Source organism: Mesocricetus auratus, unplaced genomic scaffold, assembly GCF_017639785.1.
Source record: "Mesocricetus auratus isolate SY011 unplaced genomic scaffold, BCM_Maur_2.0 Super-Scaffold_15014, whole genome shotgun sequence".
Taxonomy (NCBI): Eukaryota; Metazoa; Chordata; class Mammalia; order Rodentia; family Cricetidae; genus Mesocricetus; species Mesocricetus auratus.
In genome coordinates this window covers 46,242,039-46,259,414 of record NW_024429186.1, presented here as the reverse complement: position 1 = coordinate 46,259,414, position 17,376 = coordinate 46,242,039, and the positions used below count along the sequence as shown (strand labels likewise).

At 43.7% G+C, this 17,376-nt stretch overlaps 1 protein-coding gene across 10 annotated transcripts in view; it reads right to left on the bottom strand.

Annotated features, from left to right (window-relative positions):
- Positions 1-17,376, bottom strand: part of Trim9 (tripartite motif containing 9) — a 104,194-nt gene that overhangs the window by 54,422 nt on the left and 32,396 nt on the right. The window lies entirely within an intron of this gene.

Here is a 17,376-nt window from a genome sequence, read left to right as displayed (position 1 = left end):
ACAAACAGAAGTTGGGTTTAATTCTTGCTAGGGTGTTTTCTCTGTTGTAAGGGCTTATCCAGTTATAGTTGGCAGCTGCCAACCCTGGCTGTGACCCAGGAAGATTCTGCATCCTTGGGTGATGAGCTTCCCTTCCAGAAGCATGTGTGAGACAGCCCTACAGAGGGATGCTAGCTTCCCACAAGCCCTCCCATTTCTCATACATTACAAAAGCTCACCAGGGTTACTATGAATCTGACTGTGACTTGTAGATAGACCCTTACTCTGGCTCTCCTATCTTTATCACTCAACCTGCACACATAAGTATACAGCAAAAGCTGGTTAATGCATAGTCATATTTTCTTCCCTTTCTGCAACAATTCAAACCCAAGTGTTCTGAAATTTCTCATTTTTACATCATAAAAACACATCACAAAGTTATTATTCTATCAAATAGTAGCAACTGAATCAGATTGATGGGGTGTCAGGGACCAACACATCACCAGAGTTTAAAAGACAGGCTTTAAAGTCAGATGGACCAGACTTTGACTCCCAGCATTTTTCTATATGTGATCATGAGTACATTTCTAACTATAGCAGATGCTGAGATGCTCTGCCCAGATTCTCTCCTAGAAGCTTTGTGTCCTCAGAGCTGCTGGAAGCATTGGATGTTGGCAGATTGCACTAGGAATTGCTCTTGTGCAGAAGGAGCGGTTGTAATAAAGGTTGTGCCAAAGGACTACCCTAACTGCATAATTCTCGTGGACCAGCTGAGGTCACTAGAGGTCAGCTCCCAATTGCTCAAACCTGGCTTCTTCAGTTCCTTGCAGATGGAGATGCCAAGAGTGCTAAAACACCATCCACCCCTAAGCAACTCTCTGAGAGTGACTAGGGAATCCAGTGTAAACTTCAGACTCATCTTCAACACAAGGACAGTGACGGTAAGTATAACAAAACAGTATGACCGGGATGGTAGGTGGCAGGCACGGGAGATGCTTCTAACAGTGCTGGACACACCAGAGTGCTCTTTTTTGTAAGAATAATATGAAACACATGCAGAAACCACTGGACCCTTTGCCACATGTCTCTCTTTGGGCTTTGGTCAATTACAGTTCTTCAAACACTGAGCTCTGGTGTGGGGCTTTTGTCACATGACCTGCAGTACCTCCTATAGAGTCCTGCCCCATTGTTATCCTTGGCTATGGGACTTTCGTTACCTGAAGAGATATTGTGGTTTTGTGCAGCTCTTTTGTTTTTCCTCTTTGACATACAAACCAGTGGTATATTGATAAGTCAACTCCCGAAATTATTTTGATTTGTAGCATTTGCCAATTTTTGTATGCTATAAATAGTTGACTTTACAACATGACACACTGGCATTGGCAAGAGACATTTCTGAGTTGTGAGTTGGTATAGTCCAGGTTAGCATACCTTTGGACTTATCTCAGAGAGTGGCTGAGAGCTTCAGAGTGAGGTGTGTAAGAACCTCAGATTGCCTGCCACACAATATGAGGAAGAAATGAACTTTGAGAGGGCACTGCAATGTTGGGCATTGTTTGTGACTGAAACAGAACTAACACAGAAGCAATTATAATATTTCTTTTTATGATTTATTAACTTAACCAATGTCTATGAAATATAAACATGGCAGATAATAACCTGTGCTGGAAAAATATAATAAAATACCTTTTCTTGATAGCATAAACCTGTAAATCCTAGCTACTCAAGTTCAAGGGTAGTCTGAGATAGAGAGTAAATAGGGAGAGCTTGGGCAAATTAGCGATTCCCTTTCTCAGCAAGACACAGCCAGTTCTAGTCAAAATTTATTTAAACTCTAGATAATATTCTGCGAAGTTGTGACCCACCACATTTTAGAAATTTCTATGCCTTGGACAGCAGGCTCTCACATTAGAGACCTACTTCCACACAACAAATCTTTTCTTCTTTAAAAGGAGCCGCTTCTGGCCTCAAACACAGTAAAAACAATCTGCCCCTTTGCCCAGAGTTTGTAGTTTCTTAGGTAAAATCAACTGGCCAGTCTCCTAGGCTCCTTTCTTGGCACGCTTGAGCAGTGAGAGACTCCTCGCAGGGCCTGCTGGGACTGAAGGCAGGGAACTAGCAGGGACACAGGCAGTGTGCAGGCTGCGAGACCAGCAGCGCTCTCTGCACAGGGCTCTGCAGAGAGTCCATGGGTAGTCTAGCCCAGATGCGTGTGCTGCAGGCCAGTTACCAAGTATGTGCAGCTCGGGCTCAGAAATGTGTCTTCCTTGGGCTATGCAGGTTGCAAGAAGAGGATTTTATTGGTTTAGAGAGGAGGCCCTGGCCTTTCCACACACACTGCCTTCTCCCGTGGAGAGCTGTCCCAGCAGATTCTTAAGTCCTTTTCTCTGGGTTCCCTGAGCTACCTGGGCTGTCTTCTTGTCACACTGCACACACTGTTCCTGCAGCTGGGGCAGCATTCTGTTGTCTGATATCTCGGGAAGCAGTTTTAATTGGAGATAACAGACTTAGGATCAGGATTCTTCAGCTCTCCAGGCAGAAAATTTCATTTACACAAATGGGAACTTTTGCTGGCCAGTTAAAATCAGTGTACTTGAGTCAAACGATCGCGGAGATGTACTTTTTACACAGGAAGGCTTTCACTGCTCCCTTCCAGACTCAGGGTTAAACGTTAAAACAGGGAAGACTTCTCAAGTTTCCAGATGGACCTAACTAGCTGGTGAAGAGAGGAGTTTTTACTTAAGAAAAAACTTTTTTTCTTATTTCAAAAGCAGGATTCATTTCAGGAATACTAGGTAATGAATTTGGAGCGCCAACCCCTCAATTTAATTGGAGACATGTAAATAATTTTGGAAAAGTATCTTGATATTTTTCTTCATGTATGTTTATATGCAGATCTACATGTCCCTAACTAGTGAATATCATCAAAACTGGGTCATGCAGGGCATCACTTCATTGCTGTGACACGAAAGGACAATTGCTGTCCTTGTCATTTAATGTAACTTAATAATTTAATTTAATAACTTAATAATGTAATTTAGTATCTTTCTATTTTCCAATAGCTACAAAATGCTTAGATAATACTCACTATGTGCCAGGTGCTGTTTGTAATGTTTTAAATATGCTATCTCAATTGGCTTCTGAGACAATTTTTGCAGCTGATGGAATCAAGCTGGAAGGTTAAGAGTTCTGAAATCATAACACTTTTTAGAAGCATAGCAGGGCTTCCAAGACAGGCAGTCTGGGGCCAGAGTCCATGCTATTAACTTGAAAGCTACAGTGTAATGCACTCCATACATCATCACAATTTATATAATTAATCGCTTTTTTTTACGAGTTAGATTGCTTTCACATTGTTGCAAAGAGCTGAAATGAAATCGATGTTGTAACTATTTGAGTATTGTAAGTTATCCCCACCTCTACAGGTGAGCACTTGATCAAGAAACACTCATATTTAGAGTTTTGAAAATAAAGTTGCCAAAATTGCCTCTGAGGAATTATTATTTATATTCCCACAGAAGGTGGTAAGAGTAAGCCTTTCAAGCAGTATCAATGGCACATTCACATTTGTAGTCTGGTAGGAAAAAGGAAAAAGAGAAAAAAGAAGGATGGAGGGAGGGAGTTGGGAAGGAAGTCGCTGGGCTGGAGAGATGCTCAGAGATTAAGAGCACTGACTGCTCTTGCAGAGGGCTCATGTTCTGTTTCCAGTACACACGTGGCTCTCAACCACTTGTAACTCCAGTTCCAGGGAGTCCAACATTCTCTTCTAGCCTCTGTAGGCTCCTGGTACACACACATATATACTGAGCCCCACATAAACACACATAAAATAAATCTTACAAAAACATTAGAAAAACGGAATCTCAGTTCTCAAAATTTACACTTAGATATTGCCAATGTGACATTTAATATTTAGTTGGGGGAAGAGATACACTTCACCCCAGGCTTCCTTAATGATCTTTTCCTGGCTAAGGGGAAAATTCTCATGGTGGTATTTGCAAAGCATTTGGAAGACGTCCTGGCATACAAAGAGCTGCCTAAGCACTTCTCAAACAAGTGTTTTTCCACCACTGTCACTACTGTTAAGATGGCTTTGTGGCCAAGAAGGCTGGAGTCTCAACTTGGAAGAGGCAGTGTCTGTTGCAGAGGAATTGAAGTCATGGGGTACTTGTTTTAGTAGATCATGTTAAAAGTGTCTCGTCCACAGAACCTCATTATTTTGTGGATGGATTCATGTTTATGATCACTTCCAGTAAACATTCAACAGGCACCTAGGATACATTCTCTTCTTACAGATGGACATACACAAGGCAAATACATATAACACATACTTCAGAAATGTCATTGGACCGATTGATTATTCAGGTGGCTTTAGTTTTTAACTGTTTGACCTCTGGATTTCAATAGATATCCACAAAACCCTCAATCCACTTATAATGGGCCAATAGGAAGATTGACTCCATTTCTACGGAACGGGGGATGGGGAACATGTCAGTATGACAAGAATTATTTGAGGGATTCTCAATTAGGGAATTGCTGAGAGCAGAATGGCCTGTGCCAGTCTACGAGGAACGATCTTGGTTAATGATTGATGAGGGAGGGCTCAGCATACTTCGAGTGGTAACATCCCAGTGCAGGTGGGCCAGGGCTCTACAGACACACTGGCTAATCATGAGCCAGAGAGCAAAGCAGCAAGCAGTGTTCCTCCTTGGTTTCTGCTCCAGGACACCCTGCACAGACTTCACTAGGTGATGGATTGTGGCTTGGAAGTAGAAGCCAAATAAACTGCTTCCTCCCCAGCTTGGTGTTGCTCAATATGTTATCACAAAAACAAAAAGCAAACGAGGGCAGATGCCTTCCATGTAGAGGACACTGCTTTGATGGAGGTATTACCACTTCTCAGCTCTTTTATTAAGGTAGGCAAAGAGTTAGGGGATTGGGAGAAGAAGCAGATTCTCAAAGAGACAACCTAAAGCTTTCCAATGCTCAGGTGTCATCAGTCCTCAAACTGCTTGTCACTGCTGAATTAAAAATGAATCACAAGAGAAGGTGGGAACCCTAGACTAGCCACAAAGCTAAAGGATACATTCATGACAATGAATTCAGTTAGATTTACCTTCCTGGTTCAAAGCTAAAGGTAAACTCTCCCTGGTAACTTTTGTTAACTCTCTCCTGTCTCACTCATCCCGAATTCAAGGTCCTTCTGTAGCTGACTGAAAATTCAAAACCAAGAGAACAAACCTCTGGGTGTGCCTTTGAGGGACTTTTCAGATTAAACCAACTGAGATAGAGGACCTACCCTAAATAGGGGTGGTTCTATGATAGACTGAGTTCCCTGGTTGAATAAAAAGGGGTGGTTAAGTGCCAACACTCATCTTTCTCTGATTCCTTTCTGAGAACACAAGGTGCCCACCCACGTCCTGCTCCTGCCTCCATGTGTTCATACCTTCTGGACTGTATCCCCTGGTCTGCAAGTCACCCGTGTTTGTCAGGTGTTTATCATACCAACGAGAAAAGTGACCAAGGCAGATGCAATCCTTCAGGGGAACAAGAGAGTCCAAACTCCAGAGCGAGGAGTTCAGTAACGTGTCATCTCTGCACACACTTCACCAACCCTGAGAAGTACTCTACCAACCCTGAGAAGTACTCTACCAACCCTGGGAAGTACTCTACCAACCCTGGGAAGTACTCTACCAACCCTGGGAAGTACTCTACTTTTCAGAGTGGTGCAAACATGATAAGGTCTGTGACACACAGGAGTCCCTTCTGGCCAAGTCACCATGCAGTCACTAGTTGGTAAGGAGAGCATATGAACACATGTAGTTCATTCTCTTTGACTGAGTTTGAGACATTTGTTCCTTTTATATCAATGGCAAAATCCACAACCTTCTCTGATTATCTTCACATTATGTTTAAAAAGCTACAGTCAATTGTTCTTAACTCTCCCTTTCACTACCGTTTCACAAACAAATTAGAATATAGCCTTCTTATTGTTTTTCAAGATAGGGCTTCTCTGTGTAACAGTCCTGGGAATCAATTTGTAGACCACACTGGCCTCAAACTCACAAAGATTGCCTGCCTCTGCCTCCTGAATGCTGGGATTAAAGGTGTGTGCCACCACTGCCCAGCTAAAACACTATCTTATTCTGATAGCTGACAAACTTTGGGGTATCTTAGTGTCTTCATTGGAATGAGTGTTGCCTCACCAGGATTGATAACTTTGCTAGAATTCAGTGTTTACAAGCTGATTTCTATCTATAGTAACACTAATAGGGATCATCAATATCACTCAGGAAAATGGATTTAACTGTGTCTGACTTTTTTTTTTCACCCTTCTGCTCAGTATCAACCTGTTTCCATGCAGCTCCATTGTGGTGAAATAGGAACAGTTTCCATGACAACAGTTTTCTCCCAGAGAAGTAGAATCTAAGGTTTGACTCCCACAGAAATACATCTTGCCATGGGACCTGACTGATCTTGTAAGCGACTAAATAACTGTGTGATGTTTTCCAAAGAAGAGCCTGCAACGGGGTGCACAAGCAGAAATGATAGTGCAAGGTGATGGCTGAATCTACTGATGACGTCACACAGGGAAACGTAGCCAGTGAGCTGGGCTACAGCTTCGGATCCTCCCTTTCCAGGACCTGGACAAGCACCAGCCCTCTCCAGAATGCAGTGATGGTTCAGCCCAAGATGCAGAGAAAGGTTTTCATCTAATGACAGGTTACTCACCACCCACTTTTCCTCATACTTCCTTGGAAAGATGAGGTTTCCAGAGCTATTCTGAAGGCAGCCAGGAGGCAAGAATTACCTGCTGCTCAGTTGAGGCTACGAGTTACGATTGTGCGTCTGCCTCCATTTCTTCTTCTTAACAACCTGTTATTTTATTATATTACTTTAGAAACATATCAAAACATGTCAAATTTATTAATTAAATTAAAAGTCTAAAAATGATAATGTGTTACAAAAGCTCTTACTCCATTGTACTATAATTCACCAAATGAATTCCATGGGGCCACACTTCCTTGAGGACACTGCACCCAGGGTTTTCTTCTGAAGGTGGCCTTCCCTGCTGACACAGCAGGCTCTGCTGAAGACAGGTGATGTCTGCAGCACAGATTGGAGGTGGGATGCATGTGTAGCCTCAGGTATCTGAGACGGCTTCTCCCACCCCTGCAGAGGCTGTATTGGCCCACAGAGTGACAGCACATATGCTAAAAGAACAGCCTCCATCAGAAACCCATTATTCTCTCATGGAAATTCATTCACATTAAATTTTTAACTAAGCCAAAGATTTCTCTTTCAAATCTTTCATTTCTGATTATCCGATGAGACTCTGTAGTTCAAAGAACTTCTGGTAATACTGACCAATGTGGGAACAATGTTGGCGAGGAAGGGAGGCCTTGAAGTCACTTCAATGTCACCGCTGGATAAAAGGCAAACCTGACGTGGTTTTGTAGGATGAAGTCTTTTTATTCTCCTCTGGGCATGTTCCTCTTTGGAATATCCCTCTGAGGTCATTGGCAGCCTCACTGATGTCCCCACACCAGGGATCTTTCCCAGGATGCTGAACGCAATGGGTTTCATTGCAGATCTGCTGCAGGCAACTCACCACACTTCAGACCTGGTCCCAGTGTTTTCTGCATGAACCATGGACACAGGGCTGGACTTCTCGTCTGCTGCTTTTAACCTTGGCTTCTCTCTGATCCAGGTGTGTGTGTGTGTGTGTGTGTGTGTGTGTGTGTGTGTGTGTGTGCGCGATGCATCCCCCCTTCAATCCACCATCACAGGCATAAATCATTAAGGGTCTAGGTGTACACCATTCAGTGACAGAACACTTGCCTAGCATGTGCCAGGCCATGGGTTTAGTGCAAAACTAAACACAACACGATTATCTAAGCCTTGCTTAAATGAGGGCCTGAAATGCACGCATTCTGTCTGCTATCGTCCTCCTTCCTCTGAATGCTTTCACTGGAGTGCATCGGGTTTGGTTGTTTGTTTTTCCATTCTTTCTTATTTGTTTGTTTGGGGTTTTTTTGTTGTTGTTGTTGTTGTTTTCCGAGACAGGGTTTCTCTGTGGCTTTGGAGGCTGTCCTGGAACTCGCTCTGCAGACCAGGCTGGCCTCGAACTCACAGAGATCCGCCTGCCTCTACCTCCCAAGTGCTGGGATTAAAGGCGTGCACCACCAATGCCCTGCCATTCTTTCTTTCTTTTTTTTTTTTTTTTGGCAAGTGTATTCTTGATTGTTGTGACTGTCTGAATATGAATGCTTGGGCCCCGGTTGATGGGAATGTTGTGCGACCCTCAGAAGGCAGAGTCTTGTAGGAGGAAGTAGGTCCCCGGGGGCCAGCATCAAAGTTTTACCATCCGACTCCACTTCCCACTCACTCTCTGCTTCCTGACTGCAGACGCAATGTGAGCGGCTGCTTCCTGCTCCTGCTGCTGTGTCTTCCTGGCATGGTGGTGAGCTCCTCAGTGTAAGCCAGAATGAACCCTTCCTCCTTTAAACTGCTTCTCTTTTAGGTGTCTGGTCACAGCACAACTGTCTTCCATTTAGAGTAACCACCTTCTACCCACTTCTATCTGTATATTTAGGATGAACTTGGGTTGGCTAATGGCCAGTTGACTGGAGTTAAGTGTGAAGAAGGAAGGGTAGGGATAGGAAGAAGAATATAAGAAAGTGGATACTGTGTTATTTTGAGTCAGGAGAGACTGAAGGAGGAAGACAGGGGTGCAGGAGCGACAGAGAGGAGCTGGTGGAGGAAGTGGAAACGAATCAGGCTCAGGACCCCGAGGCAGCGCTGTGGTGTTTAGGGACCCCAGAAGATCAGTTATCAGCTCCATGCCCAGCATGGTTTCAGCCCAGGAAGCTAGGTAATGTTAATGCAAAACAAACAAAACAAAAAACAAAACAAAACAAAAACTCCCACAGGTGTCACCTCAAAGGAACAAGAGATAGTTTATTCAAGAGCCATTCTGAGTGCCCATGGCCCAGGAACACAGATGTAGGTTACCCCAAATTCCGTGTCATAGTTTTGCAGGACAAAGTCATAAATCAAGGCAAATATAAAGTCCATCAGTGAGCACATCGAAGAGGCCACTACAGCAAGATGGGGGGTTCTTCCACAGGCAGAAGATGTTGTCCCATGACATTTTTAGCTTTGGGGTTGAGGAAGCCAGTGGGTATGCTGAGTTAATAGATTCCAAAAGGTTTTTGTCTGTTAGTGACAGGATGCTAGTTCTGACACAGAGGTAGATGAGGAATGGTTGTCTGGAGGGGGCTGAAACTAGCCCAGGATGAGGTAGACTCTGGACCTGTGACATTCCAGTCTCTCCACAGCACCACAGTTGTAATCAGATAGTCAGGCTCTACAGACAGCTCTTTCTCGTTCACAGGGGTGTGGCCTCCCTTGGTGTCTGATGCTGAAGAACCAGAGGAAAAAGGAAGCAGAGAAGCTTCATGTGAAACTTGCTGGGGGAAAAAATACGAGGCCAGATGTATGCGAGTGCATATGTGCGCATGCGTGTGAATGTGTTTCGTTCCATGATAAGCATCCCCAGAGCTTGCAAGACATTCTCATCAATCACCGAAGGGCGAGAAGTAAAGCAGGTTTAGCCCACCCTCGGCGGCTCCAGCCGGTGCTGGCGGGTTTCAGCGCTCCTCCACCCTTGGCCACACCACACTCTTCTTTCCCGCTTGCCCGCCCACCTACCCTGGGGACGGCAAGCTGTGGACCACATGTGGGGACAATGATGCTATAGAGACTGCAAACAGTTCCTCTCGCAGTGGCATAAAGTAAATCCTCCCAAGCCCGTCTACCTCCGCCCCTCTTCACCTCCCCCCACCCTCTCATCCCTCCACTAATTATATCTCTGAGCTTCAGTTCTTTGAGCAAACCCTGCCCAACACAGAAGGATAAGATGGTGTGGAATGCTCCAGTAGATGGCCCCACACCCAGGAATATGCAGGTGGCACAAATCAGACACGATGAGATATTTAAAAATAAAAGAAGACATGAACTTGTGGGGGAGAGAAGAAAGGCAGATGTGAATCTGGAAGGAGTTAGGGGGAGAGGTAGTGGGTTAACATGATCAAAATAATTGTATGAAATTCTCAAGGAATTAATAAAATTACTATGTACTTCTTAAAGGGATGTGAAAGCCATCTAATTCTAGAATAAGCAAATCAAATCTCCTTTGATGACAAGGAACATCATGCATATAAACAATCAAACCCCAAGCCCTGAGATGCCACTTCACACACCCCAGGGTGAATACAATAAAGGAGGGGCAGGAACAGGTGTCAGTGAAATGACGAAGCCAGAGTGCTTGAGCCTTGCTGGGGAGTGTGTAAAATGTTGAGCCTTGCTGGGAGTGTGTAAAATGCTTGAGCCTTGCTGGGGAGTGTGTAAAATACTTGAACCTTGCTGGGGAATGTGTAAAATGCTTGAACCTTGCTGGGGAGTGTGTAAAATGGCGCAGTGGCGGCTGCTCAGGGAGACAGAGTGACACAATGACTTAGCAGTTTATTCCCAGGTTTGCCCAACACAACTAAAAACACATACTGACACCACGGTGTTTATACTGGCTGAGAAGTGGAGGCAATCCAAATGCCCACCAAGTGATGAATGGATCCATGGAGTGGAATGCACTACAATGGAGAGGGAGGAGGGGGGGTTCCCGTATGCACGACTAAGTAGATGAGCCTTCAGAGCACGCTGAGTGGAAGAAGCCAGCCGCACAAGGCTGCATGTCCCGAGGTTCTGAGCAAATCAAAAGCTCAGAATAAGAAATGAGTTGTCAGGGCAGGGGTGAGTGGGAAGCAGAGAATGGCTGCTGATGAACACCAGATTTCTTTCCAGGGCCATCGAAAAGGTTTAGATGGCTGTGATGTTTGTCCAGCGCGGTGATTATTCTAAAACCTACCAAACTGATAACCTTTTCTTGGTTACCAAAATTAAAGTAATGTGCCCCTGGTAAATCTAACAGGCTGAGATGTGGAAACCTATGTAAGACTGGGCATGTGGGAGGTGGCACTTTCCATGTGAAGTCATTACTGCAAATACAGTATGCTCACTTAGGATGAAAACTGCAGTTGCTGGAAACCCTGTGAGTTCACACTGAAATGAACACCACCAAACCAACCATTGTGTGGTGGTCCAAAGGTGTGAATGGATCTAGTACAATGTCCTTGTGGAAGAAAGAAAGCAAATTTAGCTAGAGGGATTAGAGTAATGCTTATGAAAAGGTCACAACCTTTAACCTGGTAAAGGATGCATGTGTATGTTGTGTGTGTGTGTATGTGTGTGTGTGAGCAGGCCAGGGGAGGACATGGGGTACCTCCTTTGTTCTTACTGCCTTGAGACTCTTACTGAACCAGAAGAAGTCAGGGTAGTCAGCAACCTCCAGTGATGGGATTATAGGCATACAACACCATGTTAGGCTTTTAACAGGGTTCTAGGGATTTGAACTCAGGTCTTCATGCTTGCACAGGAAGCACTCTTACCTACTGAGCCAAAGGTGAGTTTCAAAATAGCAAAAGAGATGTAAAACACAGCATTGGAATGGGATTTTAGAAACAGAAATGTTTAGTGGCTGCCAGGGGTAGGGTGATTGATTGTGAGCTAGACAAAGGGGCAACAGAAAGAATACTTGTATATTTGGACTATTTATTATCTTGACTGTTGTGGCTACACAAATTCATGCAGGTGATAGAATAGTACCCAACAACATATGCTGAGAAGGTTACAAGTAAAAATGGAAAATCTGAATAAAATTAGTAAAACCCACCAATATCTATATTTAGTAATATTGCAAGACTCTGCTACTGCTTTGCAAAATGTTATTGGTGGGAAAAACTAAGAAATCCATCAAGAACTTTCTGGGTCCTATTTCTTACCATTGCATATGAATTGAAAATGAATATAACTTTGATTTAAAGGGAGTGGGGCCGGCAAGATTGCTCAGTGGATAAAGGTACCTGATGATCTGGGTTTGGGGGCCAGGACGCATGCACACACACACACACACACACACACACACACACACACACACACACTAAATAAATAAATAAATAAATAAATAAATAAATAAATAAAATGTAATAAAAAGATAAGAAAGCCAAGGTGATCGCTTAGTCAGGAAAGTGATTGCCTGGCAGACATGAGGGTCTGAGTTTGGTTCCCGGAGCCTGCAGTGATGTGCACTCACTCACTCACAACACCGAGAGGTGAAGCCCTGCAGATCTCCGGGGTTGACTGACCAGCTTGCCTGGCCTTATGGATGAGTGGTGTCAGGTGAGTGAGAGATGTTCTCTCTCTCTCTCTCTCTCTTAAATAAATTTTAAAAAATGGAATAATACTGCTCTGCACCTGTACACGTACACACATACTATGTACATATGAGAGAGAGAGAGGGGGGGGAGAGAAAGAGGGAGAGAGAGAGAACCACTTCAAAAGTCTAAAGCGTAATCTTGGCCTTCTGTTTTGTGATAGAAGCTTTCAGCTTTTTACTCTCATAGAATAGAAGGCCTGGAAGGCTGTCAACAGTAATTACTTTTAGGGTCAAGGAAGAAGTGTGTAGGTGTAGGCTCTCTCCCATGCAATGTGTGTAACTCTGGCCATGTGAGCCCTTGGTGCCTTGGTTTCTTCCTTAGCAAACTGGGCTAATGAAAATGCCCACAACATAGAGTCCTAGATATGAACCAGCTCAACACAGATTTGATGTTTGCAATGGCACTTCAAAGCACGCTAAGCATCCAGTACAGTGTTGGGTTTTACACTATGAGGTGTGAAAACAGTGACAGTATAATAGAGTAAATATATGAAAAGAAAACTTGCCCAGAAAGGCATGGAATAATAAGTGATTTCGAGGATTCTGGTGATAGATTGGCCATAGTGTGTCATTGCTCAAGGTCTGGCTGGTACCACCTGTGGGACAGTGTTTACGTTAAAGGTGCTGATGGCCTTGGAACTCTGAGCCTTTGCACACGCAGCCTCTCCCTAGAATCCCGTCCCTTTCACACTGAGATGCTGTCCTGACTTGTCCCGGGTAGGAGGTGGTTACCCCTCTATCAACACCTTCTGCTGCCTCTGCTGCTGCATGCCTTTGTCCATTCTGTTCTCACCAGAGCTCCTGGGGTGAAGACAGCTGTGCAGAGCAGTGCCTGGTACAGACCAAGGGACACAGCTCAGAAGAGTATTCTATAGATGCTGAGAAGTCACTATCCCACCAAGGGTTCCATGGAAAGCTACCTGACTGACTGACTCTAATTCTGTGTTCACAACACACCCGACACAGGCAAGCTTGAGAGGTCTGGCCTTGAAGAGCAAAGAGAAACAGGATGGGGTATGAGTTAAGGACCATGAGGCCTCATCTAGGAAAGGCATGCAATTAGCCATCTGTGTCTGGTAAGGAAATACCACAAGAAAGGTACCAAACACTGGGGGGAAATCATTTTATAGTTTTATATTTGTTTGGCAAGAGAAAATATACAAATAAGGACAAAACTTTCAACTGGGAGGTATGTGATATGAGTATGATTCTCTGTAACAGTCATGATGAAGGAACAATTTATACTGAATATATATATATATATACATCTCTCTCACACACACACACACTCACACATAGTCACACACATATACTCACATACACATACACTCACTCACACACACACACGCACACACACACTCACACACACAGAATGAGAGTTGCTGGAAAGAAGCTGTGTCTACAAAGGCTGATGGACTAGAACTCCAATGACTGTGGATAATTTGGAATGTTGCAGGTCCAGGACCAACTGACAATTTTTCCTGGGCTACCTTTAGCTCCACTGAAGAGCCATTCCTTGCCTACCTTGAGTCAGACCTAATATCCTGAAAAAAGATAAAATGGGTTGAATGTATTAACTTAGAAAACCCTATTCAGTCGGCAGTGGTGACACACACCTTTAGTCCCAGAACTCGGGAGGCAGAGGCAGGTGGATCTCTGAGTTTGAGGCCAGCCTGGTCTACAAAGCTACACAGAGAAACCCTGTCTGGAAAAGCCAAAAAAAGAAAAAGAAAAAGAAAGAAAGAAAGAGGAAGTAAGGAAGGAAGGAAGAAAGAAAGAAATAAAGAAAGAAAGAAGGAAAGAAAGGAGAAAAAGAACAGATAAAGAAAACTCTGTTCTCCTGCAATCAAGGCCGATCAGGGACCTGCCTGTCTGACTGTAACCTGCCTTGTTAATGTTTCCACCAATGTGTTTTAAACTGCCTTGTCCACTCTGTTCTGGTTCTATTACCACAAAATCTCCATGAAACAACCTCCACATTGGAGTATAAGAATTTGGGGCAACCTAAATCTGTGTTCCTGGGCCGTGGTCACTCATATGTGGCTCTAGAATGAAGTACTTCTTAGTCCCTTGAGGTAGGAGTTGTGCTTTTTGTATTAAGCATATTCCAATTGTAGAATCCACTTTGCAGACCTTGTATCTATGTATGTTCCCATCCACATACCACAGGTGTTACTAACATCCTGCTCCAAAAAGTCATTTTCTAAATTTTAGTCACCCTTGTTAAAGTTAAGACATTGAAAACACAGCCGTACCAAATTACACTCGCCAACTGTTTTACAACACAGGGCTTTGGGGGTTAGATGATTTTTTTTTAGCAGCTTAGGGGAAAACCATTACATCTTTTAACAATCTCTGCCATTTGAATATTACATGCTCATGAGGTTCAGGCTGTGCTGAGTGCAAAGGCCAGTCCTAGGGACTCTCACCTCCCAGGTCTCACAGACAGGAGCATAGTCACTGTGACAGTCTAGGGAGGGAGCCACCAAGCCTTTCCCCAGCACAGCATCGGGATGCTGAGGGACAGGTTCTCATGCTTTCTTCCTGAAGTGGTGCTTTTAAGAAAGCGCACCTGTGTCTGTCTGTCTGTCTGTCCATTCATAAGATCCTTCCCCTGAGTTTGTTCTGGGTAAAAGTCATTGGCTCATTACTGTAAAGTCCAATAGAACCCAGGCTCTGGTTGGGTTCTTGTTTTCTTTCTTGTTTTTTTCCTTAGCACACTAAGGAACATCTGAGGGGTATCAGAAACTCCAGTCCACACAGAGGGATGGAGAAGGTGGGTGTGCCTTGTGGGTGGGGCAAATGAAAGGCCAGCTCATGCTGCAGCCCAGGGAAGCCTGCTAGTCCCAGAAAGGGACCTTCACTGTAGCCCTTTCTTGGGAGTGGCTTCTGTCACACAGGAACACATGCTTCCATTCTCCTAAGTTCTTTCCCATAATAAACTCCTTTATAAAAACTTGTCTTCCTCTTCATAAAATTCCCTCCTCAGGATTTCAAGATGATAGACCTGGAAGCCATTGATCAGGTGGCTTTGGTGGCCGTGGATTGCTGGACCCCTAACTCACCCTGTATTGTTCACCCAGGGCAAAAACGCCTCCGCTGTATTCAGGGGGCCCTGGCTTTCCCCCCTAATATCAAGGGACCTGCGCTGTTCTTAGCTAAAACAATGGTAGTGGGCTAGGTGGTGTAAGACCTAGCAGGGCTTGCCTGGAATGCTTCCACTGCATACTGAAGATGGGGGAATTTTTACACAAAGCTCTCCAGAAGACATGCATTTACATAACTCACCAGCGTGGGTGTAATTAGCAGAGGAACATAATACAAATAGCTTAATTTTCCTAAACCACCATTGTTAATGAGCTATAAATATGGACTCTCCGAAAGAAAAAGATAGGCAAGTCATCCACATTTAAGGTCTTTGATATAGTAGTTGCAATGATCCAGCTACTGAGTTTCACTAAAACTCTTGTCTGGTATGGTGTCAAATTAATTCTCCCAACATGTATTTTTCCAGAATCACCAGTATGGTTTAAAAGAGAGAAATGTTTGCATGTAAACATGATAGAATAAACTACCTGACCCTTTAATCACTAGAAGTAACCCTTGACAAAGGTAGGATCCAACGCTAGTGCTTTTAATTAGGAGTTAATTACATGTGCTCAAAGCCCTTTTTATGCCTACTGCGTGCCTGCTAGAATTCTCTTCTCCCAGGAATTAAATTTGAGAATCAACGGCTGCAGCTCTTAGAGCTATCTCTGGTTACTGTTGCTATTAGCAACATGAAATTTATCTTTAATCCCTATGGATTTAATTTTGAGAAGGAAGGAGGAGATGATTGCTATGGCCTGAAGCTGTGTGTCTGTCCCACCAATCATTTCGTCAGCAATTAGTCCTTGATTTCAAAGTAAGAGCTTCAATTTGACCCAGAGGCCACCCAGGCCCAGAGTAATGCACCCAGATTCCCTCTATTCAGCCCTACTTTTACTCCACATGTGGGCAAACTTAGCTAGGAATCACTAAGAGTTGAGAGGTGGGGGTCAGCAGTCAGATCATTTCAGTCATATGATCTCATGGCTGGTAGTCATGGAGTGAATTACCATTTCACTGCCCATATAGAAGCAACCAATGAAGATCACAAAGAATGTTGTCAGAAAAAAAGAATCTTGTCAGATGACTTGCAGAGAGCATTTGAAAAAAATATTTATGTGTATATGCATATCTCTGTAAGTGTGTGTATGTATGTATTTATGTATGTATGCATGTATGTATGATATGTATATGCCACATATGTGCAGGAATCCACAGAGACCAGAAAGGGGTGTTGGATCCCCTGAAATTGGAGTTGCAGGTGGTTGTGGGCTGTCTGACATGGGTTCTGGGAACTTAACTCAGATCCTCTGGAAGAACATCAAGTGCTTTTAACCACTGAGCTCTCCCTTCAGCTCCAACATAGAGCATTTTATTCCTATTTGTGAGATGTTTTATTAATGATAGCACAGTGAGCTTTATTTCGGCCTCTCCTAGTACTTATCAGAGCCTCAAGAGTCCTGAGAAATTAGCATTTCAGACACCCACTCACTCCCTAGGTCCTAAGGGACAGTCAGGGCTACACAGAGAAACCCTGTCTCAAAAAACAAAACAACTCCCCAGTCCAATATTCATATTTTATTTGATGCTTACATTCATGAGTTTTACTCAATTATTATTCACTAAATGTTTTGGAGAACCATGGAAAGCTTCCTGATGCACTCTGTAAGGGACAACCTCTGATAAGGTCTCTAAAATCAGATGTGTATGTCCTGGCACTATGGCTCAACATTCCAGTCACATCTCTGGTGTTTAGTTCACCTAATTACAAGTACGGCAGAGCAACATTCACAATAGAACACAATTATGTCTGTGAATTAATCATTTTTAATCAGATGAAAGATTTTTAAAAAGCGCCTGCTTTTCTAGGTAGATCAGAAATTAATTTGTAATCAGGGAATGTACAATATTGATATTTATTTGCTTTCAAAATTGGAAAATATAATCCAATTCCTGTATTAGCCTTGGGTTCCAGC